The following is a 21,154-nucleotide window of genomic DNA, read 5'->3' as shown; positions in this document are numbered from 1 at the left end:
CACTCCAGTATTCTGGTCTGGAGAATTCCATGAACTATCCATGGGGTCACAAAGAGTTGGATATGACTGAGCGACTTAAGTGAAACATTGGCTTTCTTAAAAAAGAACGAAATAATGTCAGTGCAGCAATATGAATGCATCTAGAGACTGTCTTACTCAGTGAAGTAAGTCAGAGAAAGACAAATATCATATGATATCACTTATCTGTGGATTCTTAAAGAAAGGTACAAATAAACTTATTTACAAAAGAGAAATAGAGTCACAGATGTAAAAAGCAAAGTTACAGCTATCATTGGGGAAAGGGAGGAATGATAAATTAGATGAGGATTGACATATACACACTACTATGTGTGAAATAGGTAACTAATAAGGACCTAATGTGTAGCAAGGGAACTCTTAATACTCTGTAATGACCTATATGGGAAAAGAATCTTAAAAAAGATTATAGCTGATTCACTTTGCTGTACAGCATACACTAACACAACATGTTAAATCAGCTATATGCCAATAAAAATGTAAAATAAAAAAGAAACACTGGAACTAACAGATTCATTCAATGTTAATTTGATTTCTTGGATATTAATAAAATCCAAGTACCTAATTATTTTGTGCAGTTCACCACAAAGCACAAATATGCATTCAATAATTTCTTTTTAATGATATAAACCTTTTTCTAAACATCACTAAAATTAGAAATGTAAATTTTCTGGAAATGTCCAAGCTGTGGAGAAAAGATCAGGTATTGTGTTAGGGAAGTAGAAATATATACAATTATATAAAGTTATTTTACTTATTCTGGAATATGAAGTATATTACTTGTATTAGTGTGGATCCAATGATCATTCACATTTGTGTAACAGTTGGTTGAGCCTCTCTATCTCTTCAAAGCTGCACCAGGGTATAAAAAAGGTATGGATAACACCAAATGTAAGTGAAGTTGGGACCCTCAGGAGCATTAAGGGTGGGCATGCAATTTAGTACAACAACCTTGAAAAAATAGTGGGTCTTATCTAGTAAAACTAAAGCTGTATAGATCCTAAGATCTGGCCATTCCAATCCTAGGTCTATACCCTAGAAAACTTCACTTTTGAGTCAGGAAAGGTACACAACAAAGTTCATAGCAACTTTGTATATGATATACATTGTATATCAATTATACATATATGTATGTATGCATATATCTCATTGTATGAATATATCAATTTATTTTTCCATTGTCAATTGGCATTCGAGTTGAGATATTTGGCTATTAGAGATGGCTTCCTTGGTGGCTCAGCTGGGAAAGAACCCGCCTGGCAATACAGGAGACTCAAAAGATGTGAGTTAGATCCCTGGGTCAGGAAGATCCCCTGGAATAGGAAATGGCAACCTGTTCCAGTATTCTTAACTGGAGAATCCCATGAGCAGAGGGACCTGGCGGGCTACAGTCCATGGCGTCACAAAGAGTCAGACACGACTGAGAACACGAGCATGCAATTAGGAATAAGGCTGCTGTGAACATCTTTGTTTGTGTATTTTGGAACAGGTATATGTACATTTCTGTCAGTTATGTGCCTGGTAGTTGAACTCCAGCAGAGTATGCCTGTTCAGCTTTAGTAGAGATTGCCAAACAATTTTGCAGAGTGATTGTACATGCCTAGGAAGTGAGAGCTTGGTTATATCACATCTTCACCAGTGCTTGGTATTTTCTTTCTTTTCCATTTTAGTTACAGTGAGTGTAGAGTGGTAGTAGACCATGATTTTAATGTGCAATTTCCTGGTGACTAATAAAACCGAAGTTCTTTTAGTATGTCTGTTGGTCATTTGGTATGCTATTATTTTAAAAGTAAGATATTATTATCCTTAGAAGCACTATTTAATAAAGTTGGTTATGAAATGTCTGTATAAATCATCATATCAATGAATTAAAGCTGAGTTATCCTACAATGTGAAGAAGGAAATGGCAATCCACTCCAGTATTCTTGCCTGGAAAATCCCAGGGACGGAGGAGCCTGGTGGGCTGCTGTCTATGGGGTCCCACAGAGTCGGACATGACTGAAGCAACTTAGCAGCAGCAGCAGCATCCTACAGTGTGATAAAACTTAAGAATCTCAGTGGCTTAAAATAGCAAGATCTAATTCTTGCTCTTGCCACATGTCTTTTTCTGATGGTCGGCAACTCTGCTCCACGTGCCAACCATTATGGCCGCTTGGGAAGGGACAGCCCCCAGTTGTGTCATTGCTGGTCTCCAGACAGTAAAAAAAGAGGTGGCAATGCAGCAGATCACACTCAAGCTCCTAAAGCTTCTGCTTAGAGGTGGCAAGTACTTCACTTCCTCACATTCCACTGGCCCAAGCAAATTGTGTGTCCATGATTAACATCAGTGAGAGCATTGTGTGATCTTCCCCAAAGAAGAGGCTCAGAGGAAAGGGCATTAAATATTTGTAAACAAGAGAGTGACGCATAGCATCTCTTTCTGCAGAGGAAGTTTATAATAATAATAGTCTAGGATGGAATACTCAAACTGTTTGTCTATGGGTGGGCTGTCTTCAACACACATACTTGTGCTGCACCTCTGTTTTTTTGATCAGTTGTCATCATTTAAAAATCGTGGCATTTCACAAAGATGCAGATTTCTGGCTTTTCTTGGAAATCTAAGTTACAGGAAGAACCATTTGGAGCTGAGTGGCATCACCATTCTAGATGGGGTGTGCACTGCTCTGGTGCCTTGCAAACATTTCTTACATAACCCACAATAAACAATGCATTTTGCATTACTCCTCACATGTGTACATATGCAGGTGTACACGTTCAGGTACAGGTATAAGTGTGCATATACTTACATATTTCCAAAGCAAATCCGTGAAATAAAGCTTATTGTTTTCTACAGTGCATGCTGATATCATCTCTTCTCTTCTATCCTACTTTACCTTATTCTTTCCTTTCTTTTTTTTTTAAATTTTTTTAAATTTTATTTTAACTTTACAATATTGTATTGGTTTTGAAATCAACCTCTAAATTGATTTCACAAACCCTTGCTAGGTCACGGGTCACAAGTTGAAAACACTGCTTTCGAACATATTACTTGTCTGCTGTTCCTCTGGATGCCACTGGGTTACTTTTCTAGGTTGAATTTCTGTGTAAACATTTCCAGATTCCCGGGACAGCTTGTTGTGTGGGTGAGCAGCAGCTGCTTTCCCTCAGTGATTTAAGCCTGTGCATTTACTGGCTTTGCCCAAAGGTCTTAAATAAAATTTATACTGCTTGAATGCCTGCAAGTTACTATGATTACCCTTCCCTTATTTGACCTTCTGTTTCAATCAAAATAGCTTTTTAGGCAATAGATCTCCAATTCAAAATATCACAACTTCCTGGCTGGGCTAGGGAATAAAGGATGAAGTGTAAGTGAGTCTTGGGCTTCCCAGGTGGCGTTAGTGGTAAAGAACCCACCTGACAATGCAGGAGACAGATGCCAGTTCAATCCCTGGGTCTGGAAGATTCCCTGAAGGAGGTCCCCACTCCAGTAGTCTTGCCTGGAGAATCCTATGGATAGAGGAGTGTGGTGGGCTACAGTCCATAGGGTCACACAGAGTCGGACACGACTGAGCAACTGAGCAGCACAAGTGAGTCTTTCTTTGGGTGCAGGAAGGAGCGTTCTCAGAGGCTGAGCACTTTATTACCTCGGGAGACCCAAGGACATGTTTTCCACAGATGAATTCCTCTGTATCATGGATTCACTTAACAAATATTTATTGTTCACCTGTGTTCCCTGTCCTAGGGAACTCATCCAAACTTTATACAAAGATCTAGTGTAGATAGTAGTCATTTATTTCTGTGTTTTATTGCCTTGTTGTTTGCTGTTTTCTTCACTTGACCCAGAAATTCATGCATTGTCAGAGGGCAATTCTAGTTAAGGGTATGTTACTCAGATGTGTCCTCCTGCTCAGATGTTTGTTGATTCTAACTGCTGTCTGTCTGTATGTGTAAGTGATGGGTTTATGTGTGGTGTTGTAGGTAGAGGGTATGGGAATGATGAGACACCAACTAAAAGTCTCTTAGCCACTATGACACAAGCAGTATTGCTATAAAACCAAGTGAAAAGGGTTGTACTAGAGGGAAAGAAGTACCTTCGTGTTTTCATAGGGTTCGGTGAAGCTTTGCATTTTGAGGAGCAGTGCACTTGTGATACCGAGGGGATTCCACCATCTCCATGGTGTTGGTCTCTGGAAGCAATTCAACCACCTAAGTAGCGTTGGTGTCAGGTGTACCCAGCATAATTGGGCAGCAAGGCCTGGTGGAACATGGCAAGAGGGGCTTACCAGGATCATTCAAAGCAGTAGTAATGCCCCTTCCTGCCAGCTGGAGGCAGTGGAAGCCCCACAGTGGACATTGCGGGACAGGGCCAGAACGGGAGAGGAAGGAAATGGCTAACATGTTTCTGATTCCAGGAGGACAGCTAAAGGAGACTCCCAGAAATAATTATAAGGATGAGATGAGTTCATATTTAGAGATATTGCAGTAGCTGATAGAGGCGAGAACCAGTAATATATGGACTGTTACTATTAGTAATGTGACCCCAGGGTAAGTCATGGATTTAGACAGCAAGATTATTTCTCCTTCTCTATGTATGTACTTTACCTAAAAATGTCCTTTTATAGAAGCATGAATGTAGCTCATTACCAAAAATTCCTGAACACTGTCTCCAAACCTGATCTCTTGTGTCTATATTCAGGCCTGATGAGAGGAGAGTCATGAACTCCTTGGCTGCGCTGTTACTTGTGTCTTCTATTTGTATCTGCTTTTTCTTTTTAAAAAAATTTTTTTAAAATAAATTTATTTATTTTAATTGGAGGTTAATTACTTTACAATATTGTATTGGTTTTGCCATACATCAACACGAATCCACCACAGGTATACATGTGTTCCCCATCCCAAAACCCCCACCCTCCTCCCTCCCTGTACCATCCCTCTGGGTCATCCCAGTGCACCAGCCCCAAGCAACCAGTATCATGCATTGAACTTTACCTGGCGATTTGTTTCATATATGATATTATACATGTTTCAATGCCATTCTCCCAAATCATCCCACCCTCCTCTATTCTTGTTACTACCAAGTCCCTCCCTGATGTCCTGGCCATATCCCCTTTATCTTCCTACTGTCCTCAGTTAGCAAAACAGCAAAAAATAATAGCTAAGGTGGATATAGTTGACAGAATTATGGCTCCTAAATTAATGTCATATAGCTCAACACATGCTAACCTCTAGTACCTCAGACTGTGACTTTATTTGTAATAAGTGTCTTTGCAAATGCAGTTACCGTAAAGATCTTGACATGAGATCATCCTGGATTAAAGTGTGCCTTATATCCAATGACAAGTGTCTTATAAGAGACAGATGATGAGAAAACAGACAGAGACCCAGGGAAGACGCCATGTGAAGACAGAGGCAGAAATCACAGTTCTGCTGACTGAGACAAAGAATGCCGGGGGCCACAAGATGCTGGAAAACTCAAGGAAGGATTCTCCTCTAGTGCCTGCAGAAGGAGTGCTGTGCTCCCCACCCCTGAATTTCAGACTTCTGGATCTAGAACTGTGAGACAGTAAATTCTATTGTTTAAGCTAGCAAGCTTACTGCAGTTAGTTATGGCAGGCCTGGGAAACTTGGACAGTGAAACACCAAACAGCACCAAAGAAACATTTATTTCACAATTGGTGAATATTTTAAAATAATAAAAAATGTTCTAGAAAAGACTATGCAAATATTTTCAATCATTAATAATTAAAAGACTTTGCTAAATATTTTTAACATTTGCTAAATAATTATTTTTAACACAATTATAGAGCCAGTTTTCATCTGACAATAAAGTCCTCCTAAAGTTAACATGCGAAAAGTTGACTCATTGGAAAAGACTCTGATGCTGGGAGGGATAGGGGGCAGGAGGAGAGGGGGACAACAGAGGATGAGATGGCTGGATGGCATCACTGACTCGATGGACGTGAGTCTGAGTGAACTCCAGGAGTTGGTGATGGACAGGGAGGCCTGGCGTGCTGTGATTCATGGGGTCGCAAAGAGTCGGACACGACTGAACGACTGAACTGAACTGAACTGAAAGTTAACAGTCCTGGGTGTTCACTGGAAGGACTGATGTTGAAGCTGAAACTCCAATACTTTGGCCACCTGATGCGAAGAGCTGACTCATTTGAAAAGAGCCTGATGCTGGGAAAGATTGAGGGCAGGAGGAGAAGGGGACGACAGAGGATGAGGTGGTTGGATGGCATCACTGACTCAATGGACATGGGTTTGGGTGAACTGAGGGAGTTGGTGATGGACAGGGAGGCCTGACGTCCTGCGGTTCGTGGGGTCGCAAAGGGTCGGACATGACTGAGCAACTGAACTGAATCAAAAGTTAAGACATAAACAAATTGTTTGAGACTCATAATACATCTTTTCCTACAGGAGTCATGTGATATACTATGGATATTTTCCAGATATTAACCCATAATAATTGTTTTAATGGTAGTCACATGTGGACTATAGATTTCCTAAAAGTCAGGATTATGCTGTATATATATAAGTTCACTACCTCGCAGACTGATTTGCATATGATAGACACCCCCAGTACCAATAAACTCTCTTTGAATAGTTCATTTTTGAGCATCATACAATAGTGTTTAATAGCATCTGTTCTGGAATCTAAAAATCTTGGCCCTGCCACCTCCGGAACGTTTAAGCAAATTATGTAAACTCTCTGTGCCTGACTTTGTTTATCAAATTGGAATAATAATACCTACCACATAATGTTGTGAGGAGTTAGTAAATTATTAGTAAATTATTACATATAGACTGCATGCTCAGTTGTGTCCAACTCTGCGACCCCCTGGACTGTAGCCTGCCAGGTTTCTCTGTCCATGGAATTTTTCAGGCAGGAGTACTGGAGTGGGTTGCCATTTCCTACTCTGTATTACATATAAAGTACTTAGAATTAAGACTAGTACTTGCATACCAGGATTCAATAAATGTTAACTATTATTAGTGCTAAACACATTTACCAACTAAATTACAAACTCTTTGAGATAGAGAAATGCCCAGTGTTTTTTATAATCTTAGAACCTACACAATTTTTTGCATAGTATATTCATTTAATATGTATTTGTTGAACTAATAGAAGGAATGAATGAGTGGTTACCTGTTTATAATACTTTCTTGCCCCCAAATCATGCAGAATCAATAAACATTTGTTGACATGTTACAATAAAAATGTATTAAGAAATTAAACGGTTAAATGATTATCAAAGAACTACAAATATAATTAAGAAAAGAAAAAAATTACTACCAATGTGAAATTGTTCATCATATTTTAGCCCCTGGACGCTGGCAACTTGTGCTGTGTTTCTTGTTAATTCGAGAATTGTGCATCATGTTTTGCTTCCAACCCAGGAAGAACACAGGAAACACACAGATTTCTGGAGGTCTCTCTCTTTGTCCGTCCTTTCCGGAATTCTGCCCTGCAGCTTCCTTCCACCTCAGCTTCCTGAGCTCTGAACTCCTCACCTCAGCGGGGCCTCTAGGTTCTCTAGGGTCCCACTCCCTACATCTGCAGTCCATGAATTGCATCCAGGGTGTTCATAGCACTCATCTCCTGTTTCCCTTCTTCCGGAGGTCAGTCTTACAGGCCCCTTGTTCAGTGTCTGAAAACAGCTGTTTCATGTGTTTTGTTTAGTTTTCTAATTGTTCACAATGAGAGTGAAGTTCTTGTTGCTTTTAACCAAGCAGGTATCTTGGTTAAAAGAGAAAAAAAAAAGAGTTAACTATAAACTAAGACTTCTACCTTTATTTCGTTGGTTCTTTTGTTGATGAAGAACTACAGAGCCCTTCCTTAGTTTTGAAGAGGTTCTGCTAGGCAAGTTTTCAGGCTATGTCGGCAGTTGGCTTCAGGGATACACCCTTCCATCTTTACTTCTGGCTTAAAGAAATAAGAGTGGAGAAGAGAATTCTAAAGTATAAATAAAGACTGTATACTGTTGCCTGTACCAAAGCACATATCTCATAACTTGTTAGGCAGAGTGGTAAGATCTCTCTCCCATTTATTTGTGCATTCCTTTTCATATAGTCATATTCTATTAGGATCCTCTATTGCTTTTCACAAATTGGTTTCAACTTTTAACAATGATAGATACAGATTTGCTCAGCTGAGCACAGAGGCCATTTCTGTTTATGTTATTTCTGTGCAGTCAGTCATTCCCCTTCAAGGTCATAGCCCTATAGCTGTGTCATACATAAACAATCTATTTTAATAGATGGTTGTGGGAGTCATTTCATCAAAGAAGTGCATTATATCTACTGGAGGATTTTCTTGTCTGAGAACACTCCTGAAATTATGTTTTCCCAAGATTTCAAACTTTATTAAAATTTTCAATTTTATAAAAAATGATTTTCTTTTCGGCATAATTATTATCTACTGTGATAGCAATCAGGTCACATTCTGAGTATTCATTTCCTTGTTAATTTTTATCTAACTCTTAAAAGCTCCTTTACGTGAGCTGCCAGAACAGTGAAGGAGCTCCATCGATTAAGAAATTTGGGGGCCACATATGGTCCAAAATCCAACATAATGATAGCTGGAATAGAATGAACAAGAAGTTAATGAATTATAACCTCAGTCATTTCAGGGGAATTAAGCCCTGCTGGAGAACTCTGACCCTGAGAATTGAAGTCTGTTATCTACAGAGAGAACCTCCCTGTATCCCACTACCTTCATGGCTCCATTTGTCAGCATGAGACTTGCTGGTGACAGAGACTGGCAGATGTCAACGTATAAGGCATTCTTTCTGCTGGGATGTTTATTGTCTCTTCCATGGTAGATGTTCTCTAAATGTTAATGGAGACAAAGGTCTCCATACTGTGTGAGCACTACCACATACCCATCCATACACCTCTTGTCCAGACCTCCCCAGTATAAACTTTCTTCTGAGTCCCTGTATACATGTATATGTGTGTGTATATAATATATACATATAATTTAAGTAAATAAACTACATAACTTACTTATGTCTGTTGTAAGCAAGGCATATAAGTTTAAGAACACAGATTGTCATAGTTTTTTGTTGTTTACTGTATACCTGTTAGCAACCAGGGTTCTTGGCCTCCTTAATCAATAGAAATTGATCAGAAATCAGACAGGAAATTCAGGCAAGGCTTTATTGGAGCCCCTGCTTTTCAGCAGGAAGGAGTAAGAACAAGTAACAGGTTCTCTTGTTTGCCTGCTCCTGGGTGGGTGTGTGTCCAGGGGTCAGGTTAGAGGGTGGCTTAGGTAATTTGCTTACCCCTTAGGTGGTGTCGTGTTCAAGAGACATGTGCAGTCTCCTACTTTTGCTCTCAACCCTCTGCTTTTGTTCCAGGCTCTTCAGAAGTGACAGTTGGGTTTTTTGGTCTCTTTGTATCTTTTGTCCAAAATTTGATCTAACCGTACATGCATGCAGTTATTTTTAGTCCCATATAGTTTCTTGTATTTTGTGCTAGAGGAGAGGTGTGTCTAGGTAGGAGCATTGCAGCACTGCAGCAAAGGGTCCCAGGTCCCAGACTGTCTCATCCCTAGCACTTGTAATAGTGTCTTGTGCATTTGAATAAATACTAAATACAAGTCTTTGCCAATATGTATGAGAAATATATTCCTAGTTATACTTTTGTCTTATCATTAAATTTATTGTAAGTGATACTCAGAAGAACAGAAATATTAAATTTTAGTGTAGTTAAGTATATCAGTCTTTTCTTCTACAAGTAGAAGGCGTCCCTGGTAGCTCAGATGGTAAAGCGTCTGCCTACAATGCAGGAGACCCAGGTTCAATCCCTGGGTCAGGAAGTGCTGGGGACCAGCCCCAGCTGATCCAGGGTATTCGAAGGAGAGACGGCCTAGGCGACTATTTATATGCTAATTAGAGATATAGAGAACAATAGAATGAGGATAGCTCAGTAGGAAAATTCAGTGGAGAAAAGAAGCTGAGTAGCTTGGTTTACGCGGGAGACCAATAAAACTTCAAGACAAGAAGTTTGCACCACTTACGTAGGCCGCAGGCGCCCTCTCGAATAGCGGAAGGTGCCTCACCCTAGACACCTTCTCGAGTGGGTCTTAGAAGCCCAGGCATAATTAGTAAGTGTGGTGGGTTCCGCGCTCCAGATGGAGACTCAGCTGGAAGTTAAAGGGAAGAATGACATGGGGAGACCAAGCGTTGGTGAACAAGGCCCGTAGCTTTATTTTTAACAGGGGCTTTTATACCATAAGTTACACATAGAGGATAATAGGGGATGCAAAGTCAGCAGTCTTTGATTCTTATCAAAAACCAAGGTTTCTTTCCTGCAAATTTATCGTATACAAATGGTTTAGGTGATTTACATCATCTTCTGGCCAGAAGGCCTACTAACATTTTATGACTCTTGACAAGGACTTATCAACAAAGACTTATTTTCTCTAAGAGTAATTATTTTAAGGTTTGGCACCATCTTCCAAAGATAAAATTGCATTCCTATAGGGCGGATGTGTAATGGGCTTACAACAAAGAAAAGAATTTATTACCTTAAGGGTCTAAAGTTACTAACACCAAGGCCACTACTTATTTTTTACTATATACCAACTATTAATTAATACACATTCAAGGATACAATTCAGGGGATGTGAAAACTTGGCAACAAGCATTGACTCATCAATGAAATCCTTTACTAGTTTATTCTGACAGTTTTTAACTCTCTGAGAGGCTCTAAGCTATTTGAATATCTTAAGCTTCCCGTGCCTCTGGAGGCTAGGAGACTGTAAACAATCGTATGCATAGCTGCAGGAGTCCGGGTAAACTTGTCAGGCGAGTTAGAGAGCCATCTGAGGGGTTTGGATTTAAACACTCCTAATTGCCCAGGAACTTTATTAATTGGAGCTGTAAGTTAACTCTTTGACAGAGAGAGAGCGAGATGGTGGTAGGGGACAGCCCCCAGTAAAGTCAGAGGTGAGAGCACAAAGCAATAGAGTAGGCAGACTCTGGTTATTTGGGGGAAAATGCTCGAGAATATCCGGGCGGACTCCTGAGGCTCGATCCCGCCTTTGCGTATGCCGAGCCTCCTTCCTCATGACCTTTGTCACGAGTAGAATGCCTCACCGGCTCCCGGCAAGGAAGATCCCCTGGAGAAGGAAATGGCAACCCACTCCAGTATTCTTGCCTGGAAAATCCCATGGACTGAGGAGCCTGGTACGCTACAGTCCATGGGATCGCAAAGAGCCAAGCACAAGTGAACGATTTCACTCACACTGATGAATAGTGGCTCAAACGGTAATGCATCTGCCTACAATGCTGGGGACCCAGGTTCAATCCCTGGGTCGGGAAGATCCCCTAGAAAAAGAAATGGCAACCCACTCCAGTATTCTTGCCTGGAAAATCCCATGGACGGAGGAGCCTGGTTGGCTACTGTCCATGAGGTCGCAAAGAGTCGGACATGACTGAGCAACTTCGCTTCACTTCAAGTATATCAGTCTTTTCTTCTACAAGTAAGCCATCTTTGTTTCTTATTGAAGAAATTCTGTGCTGCAAAGTCATAAATATGTTCTTCTGAATTTTCTTGTAGCCCATAATTCCCCCGTTGATCTGCAGTGACATTTCTGTTATTTATTAAGTTTCAATATAAATGTGGTCTGTTTCTAGGCTGTCTATTTTGCTCCATTGTCTGTTTGTCTATCCTGTTTATGTCATTGAGTAGATAATAGACCAACCTGCTATGAGCATTTGTTTTCTGGATGAACTTCAGCTTTTATTAATTGATCTTTTTTATCTGGACTAGTGGTTGTCAGACTTAAGGTGCATCACAATTGCTTATTAAAACGCAGATCACTGGGAGTTCCCTGGTAGTCTAGTGGTTAGGATTTGGCATTTTCACTGCTGTGGCCCAGATTCAGTCCCTGGTCAGGCAACTAAGGTCCTACCAAATAATATGATTTCAAGTAGTCATTATTTATTTCTTTTCCCCTAGAATTCATGTTACTAGATTTAAACAGTAGTGTATATATTAATATGGAATATTATATTAGAAAGGCAGATGTATTTAAAATATAATATTGAAAATAAATACATGAATACATAATATTTTGGACTTCAAGTAAATGTTGCCATGATTTTTTTTAAAGGACTTTAAATATGAATACTGTCCTCCCAGATTTTGATAGTAGGAATTGTTGGGTTTTTACTGCAAACTATCTTCTTAGACTGAAATGTAGAGCATATTTCTCTTCAGACTTAATTATAGGAGCTAAATACAAGTTGAGTAATTTAATAGTATATTCTCCATATGCAAAAAAATCATTTTTACTAGTCAATACAGCTTTCTAATTTGATCTTAATCCACAGAAAAACTCATCAGCAGAGATAAGTAAATAATGCATCATTTTAGTATTTATGATGCAGTTTTATGGAGAAATATTAAATTCTCTGGGTTTATAACACTTTAAAAGTGTCTTTTGAGTGTCACCATAAATCTGATGGCTGAGACACTCGTTGGTAACTCATTAGGAATACATGCTAAAATTATTTGCTTTGATTTTTTTAATGATGTTTAATTTTATGTTCCCCTAAAATTGACTTATATTAAACCAATCATATCTTGGGCCCCAGGAGTATATTAATTTACCATTGTGATTGCTTCAAGATATTGTTATTTAGACTTATATCCTCAATTCACTAATGAAAGGTATTAAAATAATGATGAATAAAATATATGGATAGTAATAAAATTATATAATATATCTTCAAAGTCTGAATATAACTGATAACATGTTTGTGTTATGGCTGATTCTTTACAAAAAGCAGCTCTGACTTAATGAAAACTTTTTATTTTAAAAGTCTATCAGTAAAATGTTTCTGGAGAATGTGAGCTTTACTGAAAGTATACATCATTAACAAGAGTAGAATTAAATAACTGAGGTGCCACTAAAAAATCAAAGATATCTCACACATACTTTGATGAAACAAATGGTGAGTGGAAACATATTTTATCCCACTATGTAACTCAGTAAAATGTTAAATAGGTAAAACAAAGAAGGGCATTATCAGGAGTTTTTAGGTAAGATTAAAAAAATATGAGACTCCAACAGAATGCTCTTAGGCAATATTCCTCTCATGTACATGCTGAGAATTCATTTGGCTAATCATGATTCTCAATATATACTTTATGTCTTTGGCTTGGACCCACAGACTAAATGCAGACATTTCTGTCATTTTCAGGTTTGTTGCTTAGGATGCTAATTGAAATTCAGGGCAGGGAAAACTACATCACTGGCTTTTGTGTGTCTATGAAAGGCCTTCTTATTAGACTTTGTTCAGTGTAAAATCTTCTCTTCTCTGCAAACTGAGAGGGACCCTATGTGTGAAGTGTGTCCAGTCGTGTCTTCAAGAACAATGTAGACACCAGTCGCTCACCAGCCAGAAGCCCTCATGCACACTGCTCAGCAGGGAGCCCCTGACCATCAGGTGCCAAAAGAAGACGCCCACTCATCTTTCTAAAATTCTTTCCCAGGGGTGGGGGATGGGAGCCATCTTTTGAGCCTCTGTACAGAACTTTGAATTTCCAAGGAAGGAAATCATGTTTTCATCCCCCCAATACTATTTTGTCCCTGAGTTAATGTCCTTTGAAACTTTGAGCCAAACTAGATAGCACTCAGAACTTAAGGCTATGGCCCCTTTATTCTCTATTTCATAGTGCTCCCAGCCTTCTCCTGAGTTTGGAGGCCTGGAAAATGAGGAATTCATTTTGATTTGGAGAGAATTCTTAGTTTTCCCTTTGCATATTTTATTCTTTTTGTTTCAGTCTGTTTTCTTTGGCTTTTGGCATGAACCCAGGAGGCAAAGTCAAGGTGTCTTAATGAAAAGAGCTCAGAATTAGGGTGTGGAGTACTTGGATCAAAGCCTAGAGCTATCATTTCCTACTTCTATGACCTACTTCAATTTCCTTAATCTCCTTCCTTAATCCCAAAGAGATTTATTGGTGTATATTGTAGTAAAATATATACTACGAGTTCTTTTTATTTAACTACTTGTACCATATTTAATTACCAGCAATTAATATTACGTATTAGTTGAATATGTTTGAATCATAGCATTCTTTTGCTGTCTTTTCTTTTATGCCCAAGAAATTTCTATCCTATGTCTAATAAGTAATTTGTAAGCATTAAAACAACTATTTTAAAAACAAATAGCTGAGAAAAGATGAGAAGCTAAAGGCAAAGGAGAAAAGGAAAGACATATCCATCTGAATGCAGAGTTCCAAAGAATAGCAAGGAGAGATAAGAAAGGCTTCCTCAGTGATCAATGAAAAGAAAACAAAAGAATGGGGAAGACTAGAGATTTATTCAAGAAAATCAGAGATATCAAGGGAACATTTCATGCACAGATGGGTACAATAAAGAACAGAAACTGTATGGACCTAACAGAAGCAGAAGATATCAAGAAAAGATGGCAAGAATACACAGAAGAACTATATAAAAAAGATCTTCATGACCTAGATAACCGCAATGGTATCATCACTCACCTAGAGCCAGACATCCTGGAATCCAAATTCAAGTAGGTCTTAGGAAGCATCACTACAAACAAAGACAGTGGAGGTGGATGGATTCCAGTTGAGCTATTTCAAATCCCAAAAGATGATGCTGTGAAAGTGCTACACTCAATATGCCAGCAAATGACACTCATGGCCAAAGGACTGGAAAAGGTCAGTTTTCATCCCAATCCCAAAGAAAGGCAATGCCAAAGAATGTTCAAACTACACACAATTGCACTCATCTCACATACTAGCAAAGTAATGCTCAAGAACCTCCAAGCTAGGCTTCAACAGTACATGAACCACGAACTTCCAGATGTACAAGCTAGATTTAGAAAAGGCAGAGGAATCAGAGATGAAATTGCCAACATCCATTGGACCATAGAAAAAGCAAGAGAATTCCAGGAAAACATCTACTTCTGCTTTATTGACTATTCCAAAGCCTTTGACTGTGTGGATCAAAACAAACTATGAACAATTCTTAAAGAGATGGGAATACCAGACCACCTTACCTGCCTACTGAGAAATCTGTATGCAGGTCAAGAAACAACAGTCACAACAGACATGGAACAACGGACTGGATCCAAAATAGGAAAAGGAGAACATCAAGGCTGTGTATTGTCACCATGCTTATTTAACTTATATACAGAGTACATCATGAGATACGCTGAGGTGAAAGAAGCACAAGCTGGAATCAAGATTGCCAGGAGAAATATCAATAACCTCAGATATGCAGATGACAGCACCCTTATGGCAGAAAGTGAAGAAGAATTAAAGAGTCTCTTGATGAAAGTGAAGTGACGACAGAGGATGAGATGGTTGGATGGCATCACCGACTCAATGGACATGAGTTTGGATGAACTCTGGGAGTCAGTGATGGACAGGGAGGCCTGGCGTGCTGAGGTTCATTGGGTCGCAAAGAATCGGACACGACTGAGTGACTGAACTGATGCAAGGTACATCATGCAAAATGCTGGGCTGAATGAAGCACAATCTGGAATCAAGATTGCAGGGAGGAATATCAATAACCTCAGATATGCAGATGACACCACACTTATGCCAGAAAATGAAGAAGAACTAAAAGAGCCTCTTGATGAAAGTGAAAGAGGAAAGTGAAAAAGTGGGCTTAAAACTCACCATTCAAAAAACGAAGATCATGGCATCTGGTCCCATCATTTCTTGGCAAATAGATGAGAGAAACAATGGAAACTGTGACAGACTCTATCTTCTTGGGCTCCAAAATCAGTGCAGATGGTGACTGCAGCCATGAAATTAAAAGACACTTGCTCCTTGGAAGAAAAGCTATGACCAACCTAGACAGCATATTAAAAAGCAGAGACATTACTTTGCCAAAAAAGGTCCATCTAGTCAAAGCTATGGTTTTTCCAGTAGTCATGTATGGATGTGAGAGTTGCACCATAAAGAAAGCTGAGTGCTGAAGAAATGATGCTTTTGAAGTGGGGTGTTGGAGAAGAGTCTTGAGAGTCCCCTGACTGCAAGGAGATCAAACCAGCCAATCTTAATGGAAATCAGTCCTGAATATTCATTGGAAGGACTGAGGCTGAAGTTGAAGCTCCAATACTCTTGGCCACCTGATGTAAAGAGTTGCCTCATTAAAAAAGACCCTGGTTCAGGGAACAATTGAAGGCAGGTGGAGAAGGGAATGACAGAGGATGAGATGGTAGGATAGCATCACTGACTTTATGGACATGAGTTTAAGGAAGCTCTGGGAGTTGGTGATGGACAAGGACGCCTGGCATGCTGCAGTCCATGGGGTTGCAAAGAGTCGGACATGACTGAGAGACTGAACTGACTGAACTGAAAACAACTTTTATTAAAATGTTAAATAATCAAGATTTTCCACTTCAGTAGTACTGTAATTGAAAAATACACTTTGAGTGATTGTAAAATAAACAGTGAAAACAAAGCAGTTGTTACTTTTATATAAAAGAGAGAAAACCACAAGACTTAGAATCTATTGACCTTCACCTGCCAAGAGGAAGGGCTTCCCAGGTGGTGCTAGTGGTAAGGAGCAATGCAGGAGCCTTAGGAGACACTGTGTTGGATTGCTGGGTCAGGAAGATCCCATGGAGAAGGAAATGGTAACTCACTCCAGTATTCTTACCTGTAGATTCCCATGGACAAAGGAGCCTGGAAAGCTATGGTCCATAGGATCAAAATGAGTTGGACACAACTGTAGTGACTTCGCACACACACTGAGAAGATAAAATATTATTGGATATATTTATTCAATGTATGTATATCTCTCAGATATTTATAAAATAAACTGAATTTCTGTTAAGTGAATGGTATTCAAATGTTTGTTTTATTTTGCCTTAGTTTAAGGCAGAGGAACCAGAGATCAAATTGCCAACATCCGCTGGATCATAGAAAAAGCAAGAGTTCTAGAAAAACATCTATTTCTGCTTTATTGACTATGCCAAAGCCTTTGACTGTGTGGATCACAATAACCTGTGGAAAATTCTTCAAGAGATGAGAATACCAGACCACCTGATCTGCCTCTTGAGAAATTTGTATGCAGGTTAGGAAGCAACAGTTAGAACTGAACATGGAACAACAGACTGGTTCCAAATAGGAAAAGGAGTTCGTCAAGGCTGTATATTGTCACCATGTTTATTTAACTTATATGCAGAGTACATCATGAGAAACACTGGACTGGAAGAAACACAAGCCGGAATCAAGATTGCTGGGAGAAATATCAATAATCTCAGATATGCAGATGACACCACCCTTATGGCAGAAAATGAAGAGGAACTCAAAAGCCTCTTGATGAAAGTGAAAGTGGAGAGTGAAAAAGTTGGCTTAAAGCTCAACATTCAGAAAACGAAGATCATGGCATCCGGTCCCACCACTTCATGGGAAATAGATGGGGAAACAGTGAAAACAGTGTCAGACTTTATTTTTCTGGGCTCCAAAATCACTACAGATGGTGACTGCAGCCATGAAAAGATGCTTACTCCTTGGAAGGAAAGTTATGACCAACCTAGATAGCATATTCAAAAGCAGAGACATTACTTTGCCAACAAAGGTTCGTCTAGTCAAGGCTATGGTTTTTCCTGTGGTCATGTATGGATATGAGAGTTGGACTGTGAAGAAGGCTGAATGCTGAAGAATTGATGCTTTTGAACTGTGGTGTTGGAGAAGACTCTTGAGAGTCCCTTGGACTGCAAGGAGATCCAACCAGCCCATTCTGAAGGAGATCAGCCCTGGGATTTCTTTGGAAGGAATGATGCTAAAGCTGAAACTCCAGTCCTTTGGCTACCTCATGCGAAGAGTTGACTCATTGGAAAAGACTCTGATGCTGGGAGGGATTGGGGGCAGGAGGAGAAGGGGATGACAGAGGATGAGATGGCTGGATGGCATCACTGACTCGATGGACGTGAGTCTCAGTGAACTCCGGGAGTTGGTGATGGACAGGGAGGCCTGGCGTGCTGCGATTCATGGGGTCGCAAAGAGTCGGACACGACTGAGCAACTGATCTGATCTGATCTGATCTGATTTGGTTTTAGAAGTCTTATCTGCAAAGATGAAGCTTATAGAAAAATATTCTAAATTTCCTTACTGCTACAGAGTGTGTGAAAAAAATGAAAATGCCTTGGAGTACTCTCTTAGGAAGGCAAAAATTTCTGATGCAGCTTGTAGCCTTGACACTTCTGTTTCCTTTCAGGACTGACTAGTATGCTCTGCCTTCTCATGACTGAGCAGCTTACTCTCATCTGAATGTTCAGGGTATGAGCAAGGGGGTCTGCACCTTGTTTTCTGTGCAGTATCTTTCTGGATGGTTGCTGGAACTTATAATTATGCACTCTGCTCTCCTAGCCTCAATTCTATTTCTGTTGGCTTTTCCTGAAGTTGCAGCAATTACACAGTGTCAAAAAATTGATTTCTATTAGGATTGGCTGGTTTGATCTCCTTGCCGTCAGGGGACTCTCAGGACTCTTCTCCAACACCCCACTTCAAAAGCATCATTTCTTCGTCACTCAGCTTTCTTTACGGTGCAACTGTCACATCCATACATGACTACTGGAAAAACCATAGCTTTGACTAGATGGACATTTTTTGGCAAAGTAATGTCTCTGCTTTTTAATATGCTGTCTAGGTTGGTCATAGCTTTTCTTCCAAGGAGCAAGTGTCTTTTAATTTCATGGCTGCAGTCACCATCTGCACTGATTTTAGAGCCCAAGAAGATAGAGTCTGTCACTGTTTCCATTGTTTCCCCATCTATTTGCCATGAAGTGATGGGACCAGATGCCATGATCTTCGCTTTTTGAATGTTGAGTTTTAAGCTAAACTTTTCACTCCTCTTTCACTTTCATCAAGAGGCTCTTTTAGTTCTTCTTCATTTTCTGGCATAAGTGTGGTGTCATCTGCATATCTGAGGTTTTTGATATTTCTCCCTGCAATCTTGATTGCAGCTTTTGCTTCATTCAGCCCGGCATTTCACATGATGTACCTTGCATATAAGTTAAATAAGCAGGGTGACAATATACAGCCTTGACATAATCCTTTCCGAATTTGGAACCAGTCCATTGTTCCATATCCAGTTCCAAGTGTTGCTTCTTGACCTGCATACAGATTTCTCAGTAGTCAGGTAAAGTGGTCTGGTATTCCCGTCTCTTGAAGAATTTTCCACAGTTTTTTGTGATCCACACAAAGGCTTTGGTATAGTCAACAAATCAGAAATAGATGTTTTTCTGGAACTCTCCTGTTTTATCGATGATCCAGCAGATACTGCCAATTTGATCTCTGGTTCCTTTGCCTTTTCTAAATCAAACTTGAACATCTGAAATTCACAGTTCATGTACTGTTGAAGCCTGTCTTGGAGAATTTTGAGCATTACTTTGCTAGCATGTGACATGAGTGCAATTTTGAGGTAGTTTGAACATTCTTTGGCATTGCCTTTCTTTGGGATTGGAGTGAAAAATGACCATTTCCAGTCCTGTGGCCACTGCTGAGTTTTCCAAATTTGCTGGCATGTACTTCTTGCATTGAAAACCCCATGAACAGTATGAAAAGGCAAAAAGATATGATACTGAAAGATGAACTCCCCAGGTCAGTAGGTGCCCAATATGCTACTGGAGAAGAGTTGAGAAATAACTCCAGAAAGAATGAAAAGATGGAGCCAAAGTGAAAACAACGTCCAGTTGTGGGTATGACTGGTGATGCAAGTAAAGTCCAATGCTGTAAAGAACAAGTCTGCATAGGTATGTGGAATGTTAGATCCATGAATCAAGGTAAATTGGAAGTGGTCAAAACAGGAGATGGTAAGAATGAACATTGACATTTTAGGAATCAGTGAACTAAAATGGACTGTGATGGGTGAATTTAATTCAGATGACCATTATATCTACTACTGTGGGCAAGAATCTCTTTAAAAAAAAATGAAGTAGCCCTCATAGTCAACAAAAGAGTCTGAAATGCAGTACTTGGGTGCAATCTCAAACATGACAGAATGATCTCTGTTCATTTCCAAGGCAAACCATTCAATATCACAGTAATCCAAGTCTATGCCCCAACCACCAATGTCTATGAAGACATACAAGATGTTCTAGAACTAACACCCCAAAAAGATGTCCTTTTCATCAGAGGGGACTGGAATGCAAAAGTAGGAAGTCAAGGGATACCTGGAGTAACAGGCAAGTTTGGCCTCAGAGTACAAAATGAAGCAGAGCAAAGGCTAACAGATTTTTGCCAAGAGAACACACCAGTCATAGCAAACACCCTCTTCCAACAGCACAAGAGAAGACTCTACACGTGGACATCACCAGATGGTCAATACCGAAATCAGATTGATTATATTCTTTGCAGCCAAAGATGGAGAAGCTCTATACAGTCAGCAAAAACAAGACCAGAAGCTGACTGTGGCTCAGATCATGAACTCCTTATTGCCAAATTCAGACTGAAATTGAAGAAAGTAGGGAAACCCACTAGACCATTCAGGTATGACCTAAATCAAATTCCTTATGATTATACAGTGGAAGTGACAAATAGATTCAAGGGATTAGGTCTGATAGACAGAGTGCCTGAAGAACTATGGACAGAGGTTCGTGATATTGTACAGGAGGCAGTGATCAAGATCATCCCTAAAAAAAAAGAAAGACATAAGGAGACGCCATAAAATATGAGACTCCCTGGAAGCCAGATAATCAAAGCTTCTGTACCATCCTGAGCTCAGAAGGAGGAATTATGGGTCTGGAACTTCAAAGGGGAGGCAGACAATTCACAGAAGATTAGAAGAGCAAATGTTTGATGAACAAATGTTTGCTGCACCATGCAGACAAGTCTTTCTGATACAAAAAGTTACATCTGATAATAGCTGTTTTCCTGATTTAAGCCCTCGATCTAAATTCTTTTAAACAAGTAAGAGGCAGATTAAAAGCTCTTCCTAAGTCTGCTGGATCCCTATGGTTTTCAGCTCAAAATAATCCACGTTCCAAAGTGGCATATACTGGGATGACTTATTCCGCTCTCCCTCAGCTTTGATCAACTGAAGAACAGGTACAGCAGAGGAGAGGAAACAGTCAGAGGTCTGAGACTTCCAGCGCAGCTGCAGGGCCCTTTCTTAATACCACTGGATGTGTTTTGTTTT

The 21,154-nt window shown here is 39.7% G+C and overlaps 1 protein-coding gene and 1 non-coding gene across 6 annotated transcripts in view; both read left to right on the top strand.

Moving 5' to 3' along the window:
- Positions 1–21,154, top strand: part of BICD1 (BICD cargo adaptor 1) — a 250,617-nt gene that overhangs the window by 141,934 nt on the left and 87,529 nt on the right. The window lies entirely within an intron of this gene.
- TRNAC-ACA (transfer RNA cysteine (anticodon ACA)) lies at positions 9,767–9,839 on the top strand. The gene has a single exon. It is a non-coding gene; the product is annotated as a tRNA-Cys (tRNA).

The sequence above is a fragment of the Bos taurus genome, chromosome 5 (assembly GCF_002263795.3).
Source record: "Bos taurus isolate L1 Dominette 01449 registration number 42190680 breed Hereford chromosome 5, ARS-UCD2.0, whole genome shotgun sequence".
Lineage (NCBI taxonomy): Eukaryota > Metazoa > Chordata > Mammalia > Artiodactyla > Bovidae > Bos > Bos taurus.
This window is presented reverse-complemented; position numbering and strand designations above follow the sequence as displayed.